Below are 19,112 nucleotides of genomic sequence, written 5' to 3'. Positions count from 1 at the left end.
AGAGTGTAAGCGAGACAGGGGATCCTTTAAAATTCGAAATGAAGGATCAAGACGTGATAAGATAGTAAGAAGTGAAGTAAAAACGAATTAGATTAAAAAATGTAGAAAAACTGTAGTATATTATTCTCACAAGTAGATTTTTTAAAAAATGCACGTTAAATTTGCACTTCGTGATTAATCAATTTATAACCTCGTTGTATGGTATTATACCATATAGTTGTTGCAACACAACCAGCAGTAGTCATATGGTCAAGAAATCATTACTTACATCTTTATACGTCACCTTTTGGGTTACGATCATAAAAGGGCCTCTGTTCTAAACCACAAAGCAATAATTTTATAATAACTTTTATGCATTTAACACAAGTCTGAGTTTAAATTAACTTATTCATTGTCATTCTATAGTGAATTATCCTCAGAATTGAAATAGAAAAAAATTAGTCAACAAGAGCAGATTGCAAAACTTCGGACTAAGAATAAGAAATAATCAAAGAAGAATAAAAATAAGAACCAGCCAAAGTTATGACGAATTTTATAAACTGGATCTCTAACTTGCGAATTAAACAAATCAAAACTATGACCAAAAATTTCTCGACGTTTCACCGAGCATTCGATTACACATTTCAATACTTAATTGTAGAGACTATTACACTTTTGCTATAATAATCGAAAAACCACACTTCGTGGTTGTTACGTTTATGTCACGAAGAAACGAAATGTCAAGCATTTTACTATGCCATAGAATATGAGTAATTTAATAATTTAATACTAAACTAGTAAAGACTTATATATAATGCAATTTTATTAATTAAAAATTTAATTTACTAGAAGATATTGATGCTCACAAATTAGAATTAAATTTAAAAAAATTGTAAAAGCATAAATCAATCTATTTTTCTACATGTGAAATATATTAATCAGTTCTACATGATGTGCTTCTCTTTTTATTAACATGAATATTATTTTTAAAATCAACCAATTTCTTTTCCTTGCAAGTATATGCTGTACAATAAAAAGTATTTCTCATTAAAAATAAAAATAATATTTTTATGATCTCGGTTAAATTCGTCTTAACACCCTTAATGTCACAATATTATAATTGAAAAGTCATAATTCTATTTAAAAGCAGAGACGCGATTAAAAAATTATTTACGAAACGTTTGTTATTTATGTTACTATTATTTATATTTATGCCGTTATATTACCATTTATATTTATATTACCATTACTCGATAACAAAATTAGTGTAATTGCTTTTCACCTCGTTACATAAATAAATCAAAAATTATGCGGCTCATTAGAGTGAATATACTATATAATGTACTGTAGTAGGTGTTTCTTGCAACTGGGTTAAGTCATAGCGCGAAAGAATATGAGATATAACAAATTTTCATAAGCTAGAGTTAAATGGAGTTGAATAATTCATGACCTGGTATATGTCTCTACTCCGGAAGTGAAGACGTTTTGGAGATTTAAGGTCTCTCTTATTTTTTTAGGTAGCGTTCTAAATTTTTTATGCACCAGTAGATGCATCCTTTTATTCTTTATAAAAAAAATATTGATACATTTTATATAAAAATTTGGTTTGTTTAGCTGACATTTTATCCTCATTTTTTCCAATATCGTATTTGGAAAATGCTTTGAATTTTTCCGAGAAACATTCAAATATATTACATGTCTACATTCAAGCACAGCTGAAAAATCCGAAGTTGAAGTACCTTCTAAAACGAACAATTTACGATCGAAGTATCCCAATAACTTTTTATATAAAAATAACATAAAATGATGTATCTATATTTGATGCATAAAAATATAGTAGTCTTGTTTAAAAAGAAATGGAGTTGAAATCAAAACCTTTTCACTTCTGAACTAGACATATTCCACAATATGTACGACTCGATGTCATTTAATTTTGCCTACTGAAATTCTTATCTATATTTTTCCGTTTCAGAATCTATGCATGTATGTAATTATGTAGAACACCTAGTATATACTCAGAATATTTGGTTTTGAGATACTGTCATTACTAATCTTTTTTTTTAAATTTAGTACAAAGTATATACCAAATAAATCCATACTTAGAAAACATTACTTGGAGGATTGTTATAATTTAACTATAAAAAGATTCGTAATAATATCGATAACAATTGTATATAGCAACAATTTAATAAAAGACAAACTTATTTTTAGTCAAAAGGAACAAACGTGATCCTTCTTGTTAGCTTTCAAGCAGTTGACTGAAAAGAATTATGGAAATATAGCATGATTTGGGAATTCTGCTGTGAGAATATTATGGTCGGATGGAGGTGAGGACACAATTTTGCTATTTTCATACATTCTGCGGCATATATGCTGAAAGCTGGTAAAGCTTTGGAAGTATTTTATCCAAACATGTTACATATAACATATTTACTTCATAGTTTAAACGGGATAGCAGCAAAAATACGATTGCAATTTTCAACAGTTAATAAATTGAAATCGAAAATTGAAGAGTAAGTATTTTTAAAAGCTCTGTTACGTGTGGAAATTTCTAAAAATAAATTTGGAAACGTTCCATTGCCATCAGAACCAATTATTAACAAGATGAACATGGATAGAAATAGTATTCTTTTATACACTGTACGTGAAGAAAATCAGGTAAATTATTGAATGAGGAAAATTTGGCATTCCTTGAAAGTTACTTCCAAATATTACCAGAACCCATGGAGAGCTAGAAACAGTAGGATTACCTTTTCTTGAATCAGTTGATTCGATTAATGATGTTATTATAAATTTTGGTAATACACCTACTAATTGTGGACAAAAGGTAGAACATGAATTTATTTTTATAAAAGCACACAACTCAAATTGATCACGAAAAGTTAAATGTACATTATTCCTTCTTAGGTCAAAAATAAATTGCAAGCTACAATACCAATTTGAATACTCTATCAAAAATATATTTCTTTCGTCCAATAAATTAATTTTTATATGATAATTGGTACCATAACTAAATAACATGCTAAATAACATATATCGTTGTATATCGTAATTAAAATTATAATAAAGAAAATATAATAAAACGACGAATGTTCTATAAATATGCATATTTTTAATTAACAATTTCAAATACATTCGAGATGATTCAAGTTTAAATTTGCATTTAAAGTGCATATACCAAGCATAAATGTTGCATATACTTTAAATACATTTTACACATAGTTTTCATATAAGGACATATTATACGTACATAAACATCTGGTGCCTAATTATTAGTTTTTAGAAAGAAAGTAAATAAACCGATTTTCTATTTTTTATTGTTTTTTTTTTAAATGTTGGTTTAGACTAATTTGTTTCATAGTAATTACAAAAACACTGCTCATTAAAATGATCTCTTTATGAACCATGACTGAAAGAGAGTTAATAATCCAACATATTTATACATTCTATTCTTTCATATCTTTCATATCTATTGGTATACATATATGATATTTATGGAATTATATTTCACATGTTTCATGGAATTATATTTCATTTTATATTTTAATGTATCTTTATATATATATTTGAACTCAAGGACCGAGTATAATATACTATCATCACGCTTTATATAGTATGTACAAGTGCCTTTACGAGTTTCCATGATAGGTCAACATCTTTTATGACTGTTTGCTTCAAAACCCAGACGTCAGGTCACATAAGTTACGTCTAAGCTAAAAAAGAACCATGAAAATGCCATTGTCTAATGAAAACACGAAACGACAACGTAAAAATTTATTATTAAAAATTCATCACCGAAAATTACAGATTCGTCGTGACATCAAAGACCTAGCATAGACATTCAATATCACGAAATCCACAATATCCATATTATACTCTAGATATTATCAATATGTAACAGAGATAGATATTATAAACCCGAATATAAAAATTCATGAAGAGACACGAAAGTATTTGCACGTTATATTTGAAGGGAATTTTGTTATCCGAAAATTCTGATTTAAATAAAAATTTTTGTGTACGTAAAGCATAATGAATTACCTATGGATTAATTTTCTTATCGACGGGAAATGTCTTTGGAAGAATGAAATAAACAATAAATTTTTCATTTTTCATTTTTCAATCGCAATTCTACAGGAAAACATACTTACGAGAAAGCAATAGGGGACTAAAAATTATTAAACGTATTTTATTCGTAACTTTTTGATCCATCTTACACAATTATAAAGTTATACTTAAGAAAACAAATATTTCTTGAAATCTTGAAAATTTGATCTCCTTGAAATGACATACCACAAATTATTACCGCAAACAAATTATTCCAGATAGATCTCATTATGCTTCATACACATACACACACACATACACAAAATTCCGTCAAAGAAAAAAAAATTTGTTTGAAAAATTAAAGATTACATAATAAAATTTTTATTTGCTATTGTATATTACAAAATTATGATACTTGCATTTATTAATTATTTGTTAAGAAATATCAATCGATCAAAAATTATGTTCAGTTTCAGTTACTCCAAGCCAAATTTCAATGCAGTTAGGTCTCTAATTAGTATAACTAATTTTACGCGTGCTGAAATCCTCGTTACGAGTCTTCATATAACACGTTAATTAAACTTCTAAAAAAATTCGTGTCACGTGAAGTCGTGTTACAAAGAATTAAAGAAACAGTAAAACGACAGACAAGGTTAATTTCCAAAAATTAAGGAAACTAGTATTTTGCTTTCATAAATACGATAATTAAGGTATATGTTATACAATATAGAATATGTAAGTATAAATATAATATATTTATATATCTACTAAAATTATCGATAACTGGAAACATATCCTAAATTTATGTTAGAAAATTCATGTTAAATTTTTCGTTATTAAGAAACGCAAAACGTGATCGTTTTCATAATTTGATAGCTTCGCCTCCTCACTTTCAACAAAATTTCTGATTTTTGTTTGCTTACTGTATCTTGACAGGTCTTCGTAACTTTCACAAAATGGAACTAAGCTTTTATAAAGTTCTCTCTTAAACTTCGTTCTTCTTACAGCAAAATATTCTGTAATAAGAGAACGAATTACTGAAACGATCTCATCAACCATCAATTTGCGTAAACCACTATTCAAGGTATAAAAGTCGACTGTGACAAAAATCTACAGACTATTCGTATATCTTACAACATTCTGACTTATGAAAGCATTTGTTATAAACTAACCAAACAGCTATTTGGGACACGTAAACACGTCACCTAGTTAATACAACTACCTTATACTTGAAATACAACAAACTTCAGCTACGAGAAATCTTACTTTGCAAGAAATAACAGAGAAAATGGAGACAAGAAGCTAAAGAAAGAGTTAACCAATGGTGGGGGTTCTACTATGAGGTCCTAAAGGGACAATGTTGCTTTTAAGGGAAGTTACTTAACGGATTAGGACTTGTGTATATTTTAGGACGACTTTGGCTGATTGAAATGCGATTGTGGAGCTTAGGACGATATTTTCCAATAATACCAATCTCAATAGCTGTTGGCAACATTATAGATTCTCACGATCTTAGTAGCCCAACATCCCTAGTTAGATTTCCTTAAAACAAGAAACACCCATACGACTGTGGTAATGGTTACATAGATTTTTAAATATGTAGAGATTGTGTGGGTGTTAAATAATATAAAACTATTTATTAAACATAAAATAATAATACAATTTGCGGTGACGGTAAAGACTACGAATATAAATATATATCAACTAAACTCTTACGACTACAACTAACGACACGATTATAACTAAGAACACAATTACAACTAACAACACGATTACAACTAACAACACAATTACAACTCCCTGACCCAGCTTGACTATCTCTCAAGCACTGTCTCTCGAAAAGAAGGCCCCCTAACCATTTCTGCCTTCCTTATATATTCCCTAAAAAGCCTCCCCCAACACGACCAAATATGATCATGCTAAGGGCCTGACGCATCGCCGGGGTTTTTCCGAATGACCTGGCCCTCGAACCCTCGGCGACTTTCCAAACCAAAGTCACCTACACACGAGGTGGGCATTCTGCGATACTACAAATATGTATGTGTTGATATAATAAAGGAGCGCTGTATGTAAGAAAGGGATGAGTGGAACAAGTATGCATGGGATGGCAGTATCTAATGAATTCAGGTTATTGTGACAAATGAGTATGCGTGTAATGATTGCGGTGTTGTGTGTGTGTATATTCAGGCAATGTATGAAAGAAGAAAGAACAAAACGAGATTGATTTGGCACAGGTCAGTTGCAATTGAGTCTCAATACTGAGAAGAGGTGTGAGCATGTGATTGTGATAAATTAATTATATTTAAACTTAATATTAGCATTTGATAATCTTTGTTATTAAACAAAGAATTGTTCTTGTTATTATTAATATTTCATCCACCACTAACAACATCCATACAATCATCCACACACGCAACACTCACTGACATTAATGAATATCTTCGCTTAAAGAATAAAGACACTTACGGTAAAGTACGGCCAATTGTAAAGTAATAAATTAGTATTCGCTATTTTTGCAAACCAAGAATAAAGTTTAAGAATAGGAGATTTGGCACAATTAGGAGCTTATGATATGATTAACTACCCAGAGCTTCACCGAAAGGAACGAAACCCTGGTACATACTATTTTTCCTATATTCGAAGGATTAGTATTCACCACTCAATCACTGAAATAGAACTGAGCTGAACAGAATTCGTGAAATCACCGAACCAATCTGAACTAAATTCAGAACGACCGAACTAATTACGTCAAACCTCGTATACCTATGGAAATGCGGTCTCATTAGAACTCGTTGAATCTTTGAACTACAACATTGAACTGTGCACTTGGATTCGCTTGTCTCCTACATAATAGACTCCTTATGTAAGCTAAAAGCTAACAGTAAATATGGGAAAAAGAAGAATCGAAAGATTAAATTGCAGACCTGTAATTCTTAACTTTTTCGAAACCACGGAACACTTTTGATTATAGGAAAACTTTGCAAAACGCTAGAATCACGAAGACCATAAATTTAACAACGAAACTAAACATGCATATGTTTTCTATTAAAAATAATATATATATTACTGATGACATAGTAACCAATAACAAGTCATACCTGCTTAGGTTCTTTTCATGCAACTTCTTATGGCGTTTTATAAATTCGTAGAGCTTTAAAGTTTTGAAATGAAAAATGGTTAAGACACTGATAATAAACTGTGATTATTGGGATTATGGGTTCTAATAGTAAAATAACTACATAGTAAATATAAGCAATAATAAAATAACTAATACATATATATATTCTGTGTTGAAATCTTTTATTTCTTAACCCCTTGACTACGGCAGATTTTGATACGTAGCGGCTATATACTATACGGCAGGAATTGAGATACGATATGAGCCATTTTTGTGTAAACAAGCGCCCTCCGTGTCAGAAAGCTAAACTACGCCGAGCGCCTATAGGCGCCCTCCGTGTCACATACGCAAAATTTCTAAGTGCCTATAGACGCTCTATGTGTCACAAACGCAAAATTTCTAAGCGCCTATAGACGCTCTATGTGTCACAAACGCAAAATTTTTAAGCGCCTATAGGCGTCCTCCGTGTCACAAACGCAAAATTTTTAAGCGCCTATAGGCGTCCTCCGTGTCACAAACGCAAAATTTCTAAGCGCCTATAGGCGCCCATATTAGCCAAGGGATTAAGGAAGGTATATGTTTTTTTTAGTGCTTCTCTTGAGAGACTGACCGACTCCTCTTGTTAGAAGATGTGTCTCATTGTTATAACACATCTGCAGCTGTACCCGATTTCTGAGAGAATATCAAGAGGGTACGTGACGCGGTTCTCCTAAACCCCCAACTCTCATCGAATGTTCATATAAATAATCGTTCCAGAAATTTATATCTTCTAAACTGTTTATTCATACCTTGTCTCCTAGATTAATTTTTGTCAACAACTAAACTTATCTTTTCAGCGGCGATTGAGGTAACCTTCTGCTTGAAATTAAAGAAGAAATTAAAGCTTCCGACAATGGGAAACAATCTGAAATCGTTCCAAGAATTATGCGATTCCAGATGAGTTTGCTACTCGTGATACTGGTGATCCTCCGCTGGAGAATGGAAAAATATATCATACTCGATCATACTCAACGACTGAAATTTTTACGTTGACCATCTTGAAAGTGTGCAAGAACTTGGCACGAAAAGTGCAGTCTCATCGTAGCGCTTGGTTTCTATAACATTTTGAAAAGATTCAACGGTATCATCAAATCTATCACTATCACGGAACATACTTGTTATCGATGCACTAAAAATTCGAGAGGTCAGCATATCAGAACATCAATTCGCTGAACTTAAATCCAGAAAGAAACTTTTGAATTTTACAACTTGGCAGGGGAGAACGAAAATTAATAATAAATTAAGACAATGTAGGAAGTTCGTTGTCCGAAACACGTTGTTACGAAACTTCAAATGTCTCCGCATATCAAATATCACTGTTGATACGCTTCAGTTGGTTCGTAACCAATTTTTCTTTCTACCTTTCAAATTGAAAGTTTTAAATTTATGGAAATCCCTCGATGAAACCACCAACGATGTATTCAAAATCAAAAGTAACGAAGATTAATTTTCTAAAAGTTCTGCCATTAATGCTTTCGACTAGTTTCGCTGTGCTCGTTTATTATTTAGATATTATACTAGATATTGATTCTGAACAAGTGTGAAAAGTTCTGAATATTCGAACCCTAATTCTCGAAAATATATATGCTTTGTTTACAAATATTTTCATCTGAGTCTTAGAACTGGGTCCAGATAAACACTGCCGATTTATGAATTTTGTCAAAGAACCTTAAGAAAACAAGCAACGAATGCTCCATCAGAAAACATTTGTTAATGTTAAAATTATTACCAATCTGTAATATAGTTGTATCTAATATAGCTATATCTATGACAACTGGTTAATGTTGAAAATGACTTTTATATGGGACTAGCTGTGTTAAGAAATAACAAAATGTGGTTCTTGCTACGTATTCAATAATTGTTGCGTCCTGAACACTGCAACTCTCACATTTGAAGTTTCGCGGGGTTGTAAGGCCCATTACGCGAATGCGACAATGTTGCGGGAATGTTGTCTACTCTAAACTAACTGAGCTAGACGTGATTAGGGTTGAACTAAAAAGTTCTGACGTGCGACTGTTCTCTGGTGCTGAGCTGATCGTTGTCGGCTTTGTCTTGACTGCCTTAGATTCGAGATAGAACTCCTTGGTCGTGATTGTCGTCTTGTCTTCCTTAAATTTCAAGGAGAACTCTCCGCGCGACTTCTATTGCGGTGATTTTCTAAATTCGTATGTGTTCTGATTGGTTGGGGTGAAATGTAAGTGGTGGGTGTGTGTCTTCCTATTGCTTGTGAACAATTTTAGAGGTGTGTATTAGCTTCGACGTCTTTCAGTGATGGTGGATGTTTAAACAAATTGGGTCCTTGTGCCCATCGTCTCAAGGGTGATTTATTGATCCTTGCTAAGGTTCACCTAAGTGGTGACCGGGTCACAACGAGTGTCCGAAAGTGAACGGACGCTACCAATAAGGAAATAGACAGTCCCCCAATTAACTTCTGACGTTCGGTTTTAGGGCTGGAGCAATAATAAAAATAGTAAAATAATAAAATGATAAAATTAAAAAATAAAAATTACAAAAAGTATTAAGGAAATACAAGTAAGAAGGTAACATAAAATGATATAAGTAATAAATAAGCAATCAACAATATATGAACGACATTGAAAAACAGAACTCTTTAGGTCTCAGAATCGATCTGAATAAAATTTGATACAATTTCATATAAAGAAAACAAAGGTCATCTTGAAATCTCGGAATCACGTTCACCTTTATGCAGGACATTTTTTCAGACGAGCAATAAATTGGGAGATAATTGGAGATTATAGATGGCAGATTTAAATGGAACACTCTGCATATGTATAACGATTGTAAACCACTTAAATTCGTATATATGATGCAACTGTAGCGTCAGTAGCTGTCAAAATCTTAATTGAAGTACGATGGAAATAAAGAGGTATATATATATATACATACCCTGTCAGCAGCGTTGGATTCGTATTAATGAACGCTTTCTCATTACGTGTAAAAAAATATAGCATTGTATTAAAAAAAAAAATAACTTGACCTTGACATTTCATCCACCGCTTCTTCGACAAAGAAGACACTTATACCACATTATGTCCCACTTTATACCAAACAATTTTTGTCTCAACATTTCTCTACCACCTTTTCCAGGATACTCCACCGAGTCTATAAACACAGGCACCCTGTATATACATATATCTAGTGTTGCGTACAATCAATTGAATTTCTCCAATTGTCATGAACGGATCGCGTGTGTGATTTGAAATAGATTATTTATTTCTGACTAGTGTCGCGATTATTTATTGTAATTAAACTGTACAACAGTTAAATGGGAAACGTTAGCGGAGTACCGCTTCGGACACGCGTTTTAAAATATTTATAAGCTGTTTCGATGATAGATGTCGAATACGTACTAATTTCTGTTTTTTGATTCCTGTGTTCTGTTCGGTGTTCCCTCGAGTTTGTTTCTGATTGGTTAAGAGTAGATATTAGTGGAGGAAAAATAAAATTTTTGGATTGGACGTAGGTATATCGGAAGCTTTTGGTTGAGGAGTGGGAAACTGTCAAAGAAGTTGCTTTTCAGTAGCCAATGACGTGATTTATAAGTAGGTGTGCGTTCGACGCTTTGGTGCGTTTGTCGCACGTGGGTCCAATCTATTGGGCCTGGTAGTTATAAATTTTCTGTATTTTTGCAATTCGATAAATGACTTAATCCGCTGTAAGAGCGGTGAGGCACGTCTAACCATCGGAGTAGCAGTCGTGATACAAAATAATAAAGTTTTTAGAATTATCGAAAATAAAGATATTAAAATAAACGTAATACTATAAACACAGTTTCTGATACAAAACACCTGGAGCAATGTATGTGTACCGTGTAAAGAAGCCGTGCAAAACGTGGTAAAACAATTGATTTGAAACAAATTAAGAAGTTTATATTAAATAGAAGCGAACAACGGGAAAAGCAATTTAAAATACAGAATTGAACTCGATAACGGAATTTTTGAATGGTCGGTGGATTGCTAAGTTTGAAGATAAAAGTAAATAGAACAAGAAAATTATGCAAATATGAGTAAAACGTGTTAAAAAGATTGCTCAACCGAACAAAGCGTGTTTAAAAGTGGTGTAAAAGTGAATCACGAAAAACAAAGAAAGCTGTAAAAAAGTAAATCGTGCACTGAATCCCTGGTGTAATTACATTTCCATTTAAATCAAAGTCAATATTCATTTCTCCGAAAGCAATTGAACGCTTTCGATAGTTGTAGTATTAATATCTCACTCTTGGAAAGAAAAGCCGAATGTGGATATAGCGGGAAAATTCCATTGTTTGCCCAGTAGTATAACACATCGCTGGCTATCACTGTTTGGACATCGAATACCCTTACAGAAAACATGATCGTGGCCATACTATTGTCCATCCTTTTCTATTCTTCCTCGAACTCCGTATAAAAGAATCTTCGTGTATACAATCAACGAGTTTGTCGTAATCTATTTGTCAATATGCTAGTGAAACTCTGTTGAAACATGTTAGAGAGAGTCAATCTAGAGAATCTAGAACTGTTAATCTGTAATGTACACCAATGCCATAAATGTAACGCCCGCGGAAGACAGTAACGAAAGCGATAAATTAAAAACAACTAGATATACAGGGTGAGTCGTTTAGCTCTTTCACTCAAATTTACTTGTAAACTTTATGTTCTAAAGAAAAATGTTTCGAACGAAAATTGTTTGGCATAGAAAGAAGCATACGGTGCGATAATTAATTTTTTGCATTACCACTTTTGTATCGAAATATTAAAATTGCCTTAGATTTTTTAATCACAATGTATAAATTTGACTATATGGATGGAAAGAACACCGAACATAAACTAAAAAATTGTAAAAGTATATGTAGAGTCACACAGTCTCTACTCGCTGGAGAGTACCTCGGAATACTCAGATTCACTGCAGTCTGTATTTTCTATTCGATTCTCAATAACGCGTAACTCTCGCAATCACAACTCTCGGTCTCAACTCTCTCAAGGACTACCACAACTCTCTAATGACTCTCTCGAAACTCTCCTCTATCTTTCAGAGCGGGCCCTTTTAAGCCCGTCTGGAAGGCAAGAGCCTCCCCCGAAAGAGGAGAAAGCTCCCTCCACGTAACGCTCTAGGGTGGAAGGGATTCCTCCTTCGGGTTAGGCTCTCCGAAGGGTCACCCACGCGGGGACCCTTCCCGAGAGGTGCCCACAGACGCGTCACCCCCGGTTTACAATGGGGAAAACCGGGGTTGAGCGAGGCTACCTCGCATGGCCTAGCCCCAAATTCCCCAGACTCGTCTGGCCGCCAGACGCTAACCGGGCCTCTATACCTGGGAAAGTCAAAAAATATCCTACACATATGACGTCAAAATTGAATAATTATCGAGATTTAATTAAATTTTAATGCAAAAAAATGTCCAAAATGGTGTCTGTTATGATCAATGCATCTTCATGTTTTGATAAGAAGGGAAAATAGCAGAAAACTAACTTATTGCCCAATTTTAATCGATAAATACGAATCATTCGTGAAATATTTATTATAAAATATATAATTTGGACAAAAACTGAATAATTTTGAAAAACATAAAATGGTAGGTATAATTATTTTTTTGAAAGTGGTACAGAGCTTCTGTAAATATTTTATCACTTTATTCTGAATGAAAATTGAAATTTGATTTTGCTAATAATAACTATACCTTTTCGATAATTTCAACAATGAAAACTTTAAAACTAGTCATTTTAATTAGTTTCATAATTTTAGCGTTTAAAACGTTTTTCGAATAAATTCTATAATTGATATTTATTTCATTCAACTGTCAAATTTACTATTTGTCCTCTCTGTAGGTCAACATAGAGAACATAAAACGAATATCAAAAGACGATGTACTCCGAAATCAGAAATCAGAAATCAGAAATGAAGTGAATATTAACGGGACAAAATATTTTGTAAATATTTAAAAAAGACTCTAATAGTATTTTATTCTACGATTTATTTTTTAAATATTTTTAGTGTTGAAGTAACGAGTCATTTTGTTCAAGGATGTATGAAAATCTTTAACTTTGTTAAAATACAACCCTGTTATCGAAATACGAGTAGGATGTTTGTATACACATATTTTATTCATGTAATACAGGATACAGAGTGAACTATCTAACTTTCATATTTGAACAATACTTGAATTATACATTGTATGTGTAATTGTATGCAGAAATTGCATGGTTTTAACTCTCTGTATCCGCAGTGGACCTAGAATTTACATAACCATATGTCTATTTGTTTATAAATTTTACTTTCTCTGCTTCCTATTTTACTACTGTACCTTTTTCATACGTCATTATACCTCCACCGAACTATCGGTTTTTAATTACTTAATGCTTAAATTACAAATTAAAGTGAAAAACTATAATGAATTACAATTTTCCTCCTTTATAAACAAAAAAAATTTTGTTTAAAAGGAAGTGAGGTTAAAGGCCATTTTAGAAATTTATTTAAGAGAAATTATTTATTTATTATTTCTTTTTTGTAAAGACGATCATGATCAATTATATATTACTTAAAAAATGATCAAACTTACGTATCAACGAATATGGTTGATAAATCTATTTCCGCAAATGATTAATGTTTCAACATGACTAAACTGTGAGCGTAATTCAATCTAAAGGCAAATGAAGTTAAAAAAAAAAAAGACAAAATTACGCAGTTTTAAATTAAAAAATCGATGTTTTACGTAAACATTTGCTGTTTTGTTACCGAATAAAAACTTGAAAAATTAAAAACTCTAAAACGTGACTCGACATATGGAAGATGTATCTGTCAGCGACATGTATACCACATTTCGTGAAAAATGATAGAAAACTAACAGAATTGTCACGCTGACACTCTTTAATAAATGTGCGTGAAGAAAAATGCATTCAAAGTTTCACGATACGTTCTATGTGCGTTCTATATGACAAATTACAAACTGCAGACAAATTGCTTATTGTGGTCCATATTTTGTATGCGTTCGATCGATATTCATTTCGTTCTCGATCGTTACGTAATAATTAAGAAGTTTACTTTTATTCCACAAATAAATTGATTAATTTCTTAATTTGCAATATTTCTAATCAATTACCCAACGATGCATGGAATATCAAAGTAAAATAATTTTACGTCTTAATTTGCATATGATTTCTTATTTACCGTTTTAAAAATATCGTCGATTTTGTAGCAGAAAGTCTTCGAATTACTATTGTCCTGAAACGAAAGAATCGCCGAGTGCAAAGGGTTAAGTTAATCAACTTGTAATATAAATTTATCGATTAAAATTTAAAAATTTCGTTTTATTATGCTAATTGTAAGGAAAGTCTCAAGATTTAAATCATTGTCAATTGCTTATCTGCTCTTACTAATATCGGTCAATATTTCTGTCAATTTTCCACATCTTTTTATAAAATTTCCATGAACCGAAACGATAAATGGTACTTCATATTATATGTATAAACCCCTCATTTACCAAATCGATGAATTCCACAAAAAAGGAAATAAAAATTTATTTGTAGTATAAGAAATTAAGAAATTAACCACGAATCGTGTACTTTGACACAAAAATATAAAAGAATTCAAGAAGTGGATTTAATCACTTTTGCTAATGAATATGTTCATGTACATTTAACTCTTTTGCTATGGCGAGCGTCGCCGTGAAGTCTCTTCCGTAGAACGCAGCGCGGTGTCAAAGATAGTAACATTACGATCATACAGTCTTTAGCATTCGGTCTTTTGACGCAAATCTTTTGAAGAAAAAAAGAAAAGAAAAAACTGACCATCGCAATAGAGCTTGCAATTCATTGCGAAGAGAGCTAAGAGGAACGGTAGCACTTGTTCTAATTTTTTACTCAATTTTTGTGGTCGGTGACTATAGTCATTTGTCATGTGTAAATGGCGTCTCGTGGTCGGTAACTATAGTCACTCGTAGTAGCGAAAGGGTTAAATACACAAATAAAAAAAAATGTAGAAACTTTTTAAATGGTCGGTAACTATAGTCACTCGTAGTAGCGAAAGGGTTAAATACACAAATAAAAAAAAATGTAGCAACTTTTTAAATCTAACAAATGTGTGTCTCTTCAAACACATACGGTGAAAGTATATTGTAAATGAATTGTATAAACGAAATGTTGCACGTTTTACAACAAAGTCAAAAAGAATACATAATTCTATATAAACGAGTATCGATAATTACAGTTTTTAAATTCAATAGTTAACGAGATATTCCTTTTCGTCCATAAAAATTCATCTCCGCATAATATCAAGTTAAAATCTCGATATCAGTAAAAATATAGCTTCTCATATTTGCATGCGAAGTATCTATTCGATACGCTAAAAATTTCAATCGACGTTGTTGCATGTTCTACACCGAATTTTTACACCAGATAGGAAAGGCAAATACGAATTTGCTTTGAGTTAATTTTAGATGCGAGTATCGGTGAGAGATATCGTATCAGCGCAGATACCGAATTCGTATCGCGATATGAATATCGTACTAATACTAATGAAACAACTGATGTTATATACTGTTAAGATCGTCGACGCACCCTGATTATCGTTATTTTCATCACAGTCTTTAGGGTCACGACACGACAGTGCCTATCAAAAGGCCTCAAAGGACTATCCAATATTTCTATTGGCCAACCACTGATTGGTCGATTAGTACCTAACTTGTTAGACTATACTCCTTTGTATTGTATACATGTTGATTGGCCAGTGCTGAAATTGTCAATATGTAATCAGTGGCCTAACTAACAGCCTACCATTGCACCCTTAGTATCCTTTCAGTGCGCTCTTAGCGTAGTATAGATACTTACCCCGAAGAAATTATTTACATGTGCAAATACGTGGTTTCCCCTATACTTTTCGAAGTGTATTTTTAAACTTTCGTTCTGAAATTCCCTTATTTAAAATTTCATTTTAATTAAAATTTAATTTTAATATTTAATTTAAATTATTGTTCCTGTTTTCATTTCAAACTTTTATCAAAAAGCAATATTAACCGTAATTTTGTTTTATTTTATAAAAGTATCGCAAACGTATAAATAAGTTATATTAAAATAGTAATAAATTTTTATACCTAAACGTTAACAACCTCGCAACTTATAAGAAATTTCTAGCTAATTGGCATAAATTATTACTAATAAATAATTTACGATTAATTACTTTGTTATCTTAGAAACTGCTATTATATTTCCAGAGCTTAAACTTTGAAGATTTTCCCGCATCTTCTAGGTGCACACTAACTTTAATAAGATCTCGTTAGTAAAAGTCAAGGAGAGTATGATCGAATGATACTGCGAGCCAATTTATCTTTTTCCTTGTATCCAGTCCAACATTGATATCGTAATAATTCTTTGTATTCTTCTATTAGCATCTAACGAAGCACCACGATACTAGAAAATCGATTAAAATACAATATATAACTATAATTATAATATTGCGATTAGAGGTAACAATCGAATTAAAATTAAATACAGTAGTTGTTCGTTTCACATAACAGAATTTCAATATTTTATTTTACTTATTCGATATTTTACAAAAAATAATACAACTATAATAAGGAGTAAACCGTAATGTACATTTTATATTTTTCAAATTAGTTACACATATCTTTTTATTGGCAAATTGCACAAGTTTGCATTTTATAATTTTTAAATTATAAATTTTTACTATATTATATTATACATATAAGTACTTGTAATTATATAATAACAAATTTTTAATATACTATGGTATACTATAATTTTAATTTAAAGTATATATAAAAATAAAATAATTAGATTTTTCATTGTTGTATAATTATATTCATCGTTAGAATACGTCTTTTATAAATTCGACTTTTAACGGCAACTTATACTTACTTTATGCTATATACGTGTATTACACGTTATTTCATATTTCATATACATATGTCCGTTTAGCAATTATTTCGTATATTACTTCATGCTATATATTTTCATTTATTTATAGCAATTTCGACAAATCGTGTCATGTTTCAGTTACAAAGATACTCGGATTTATCATTATGAAGGAAATATATTGCACTTTTCGCTACCCCATAATGTTCGAAGTTTTTCCATCCGAAGTGTTTTACGATAATCGAGAGAGGTGAAAATAAAAGACAACAAAAGAGGTGAATGTGGAGCAACTACCCATTGCAGTTTTAATTACTTTTTTACATTGCTATTTTCACGTATGAACGTGCTATTGTTCTGGAAATATACGAGACAGTCTTTCCATTCATAAGGATGGTCTTTTCACTCTTGTTGTACATTCCAAGCTATTGTGAAACTAGTTGTATTTGATTTGGATAATTCAGAATTCCATGCATACTCCACTATACACAAGATATTACTATTTTAATCGTTAAATTCTTCTTTATAGCCCCCAAACAACGTTGCTTCGATATTTACCGATGTTTCTCTATTATATAGCTATTTTATGTCACCAGGATCTTCATTGAGGATCTCGACCATTGATAAATGTTTCCTCGTTACTCCACTTTATGTAACAAACATTTGCGTGATCTTAAATTTATCCATCGTGAAGAGGAACACTTTACCTGCCCCAATCAAATTTTCGCGATAATAGATTTTGCAATAAATCGTGCTTTGAGCAATATTGCATTTTGCGAAAATGTCTTACAACGTTGTAATTAATTACGAATTAATTATTTCTGAATTTCCTTTGACGGGAATTTGATTATCCGAGGACTAGCTTTTCAAAATATTCTTCGGTATATCTTCCAGTACAAGACATATCCAGCACGAAACCATAGCAAAACTGAAAACTGTTTTCGTTAATTGAAAAGAGAATGTACTTTCCTGCATATGTCAGAATGTGATTCAAATGAAATTGATAGAACATGTATTGTCTTACATGAACCACTAGATATTCCAAGTGTTTGATGACATCTGTAAATACCTGGTTATTATCAGAACAGTAATAGAGGTGTCTAACATCAATTTCCTTCAGTACCTAGAATTGTATCTACGTCAATACTTTAGTACCAATGCTGGTGCCTAGAATACACTACTCATGGGTATAAAATGTAGTAGCTGTATCGGACTATAACTCTGTGTCTACCAAAGAAAGAAAAAAAATGGCAGAGAAAAATTTTGCACAGTTTAATACAATTTATCATAGTGTAATGTGATTATTTTCAGGAATGCATCGATGCAGTTGTAAATTGCACTTGCACTTGTTTTTTAACCAGAACTTTAATTACCACATTTTTTCCTTTCTTCTTTTTTGCGAATTGGTTCAGTACAATATTATTATATACAGTGTTATATATTTCAAATTTTATACAATATCCACTGTATCGATGACTTACGTATATTCGTTCAGTTAACAATTACTACAGTATCTAGAGTTGTAAACACACTTGTAGTTGTATCAATTAGCATTAATATTCATTTCATTTCTTAAATCAAATTTAATTTTTATTTTCTATATAGTACTGTATGAAGTGTTATTTATTCAATACGTCATGAATTAATCTCTCTTATCGACACTTAAAAATCAAAAGACGTTGAATCGCGTCTTTTGTTAACAATGAGTTGATGTAATATTTGTTCAACTATTTGCAAAACGATGTCAACATTTACAGATATTGCAAACTACAAAGAAATAAATAAGGAATACAAATAAAAGAAATAAGGAGAAAAGTTAATATTAATATAAAAATAATAGTAACAAGTATTTGTTACTCCTATACGAGTGCAACAAATATTTAAATTTCCCGTAATAATAAAAAATCTAGTAATAAAAAAAAAGAAACACTAATCGTATAAACAATGAAGATGATAAATCTGGTAATGAAAATTTAAATCTGTATTATAAAGTTAAGAACATTCGCGTTATCGATGGAAAATTCAAGGAAGAAAGTCGCGTTTTCGTTTGTTTTTCAATTTCCACGATTTCC

The 19,112-nt window shown here is 31.5% G+C and overlaps 1 protein-coding gene across 3 annotated transcripts in view; it reads left to right on the top strand.

Annotated features, from left to right (window-relative positions):
* LOC108549397 (GTPase-activating Rap/Ran-GAP domain-like protein 3) overlaps positions 1-19,112 on the top strand; it is a 200,898-nt gene that overhangs the window by 93,916 nt on the left and 87,870 nt on the right. The window lies entirely within an intron of this gene.

The sequence above is a fragment of the Eufriesea mexicana genome, unplaced genomic scaffold (assembly GCF_001483705.2).
Source record: "Eufriesea mexicana isolate 0111107269 unplaced genomic scaffold, ASM148370v2 scaffold1992, whole genome shotgun sequence".
Classification (NCBI taxonomy): domain Eukaryota; kingdom Metazoa; phylum Arthropoda; class Insecta; order Hymenoptera; family Apidae; genus Eufriesea; species Eufriesea mexicana.
The sequence above is the reverse complement of the archived record's forward strand: the minus strand, read 5'-3'. Positions and strand labels throughout refer to the sequence as shown.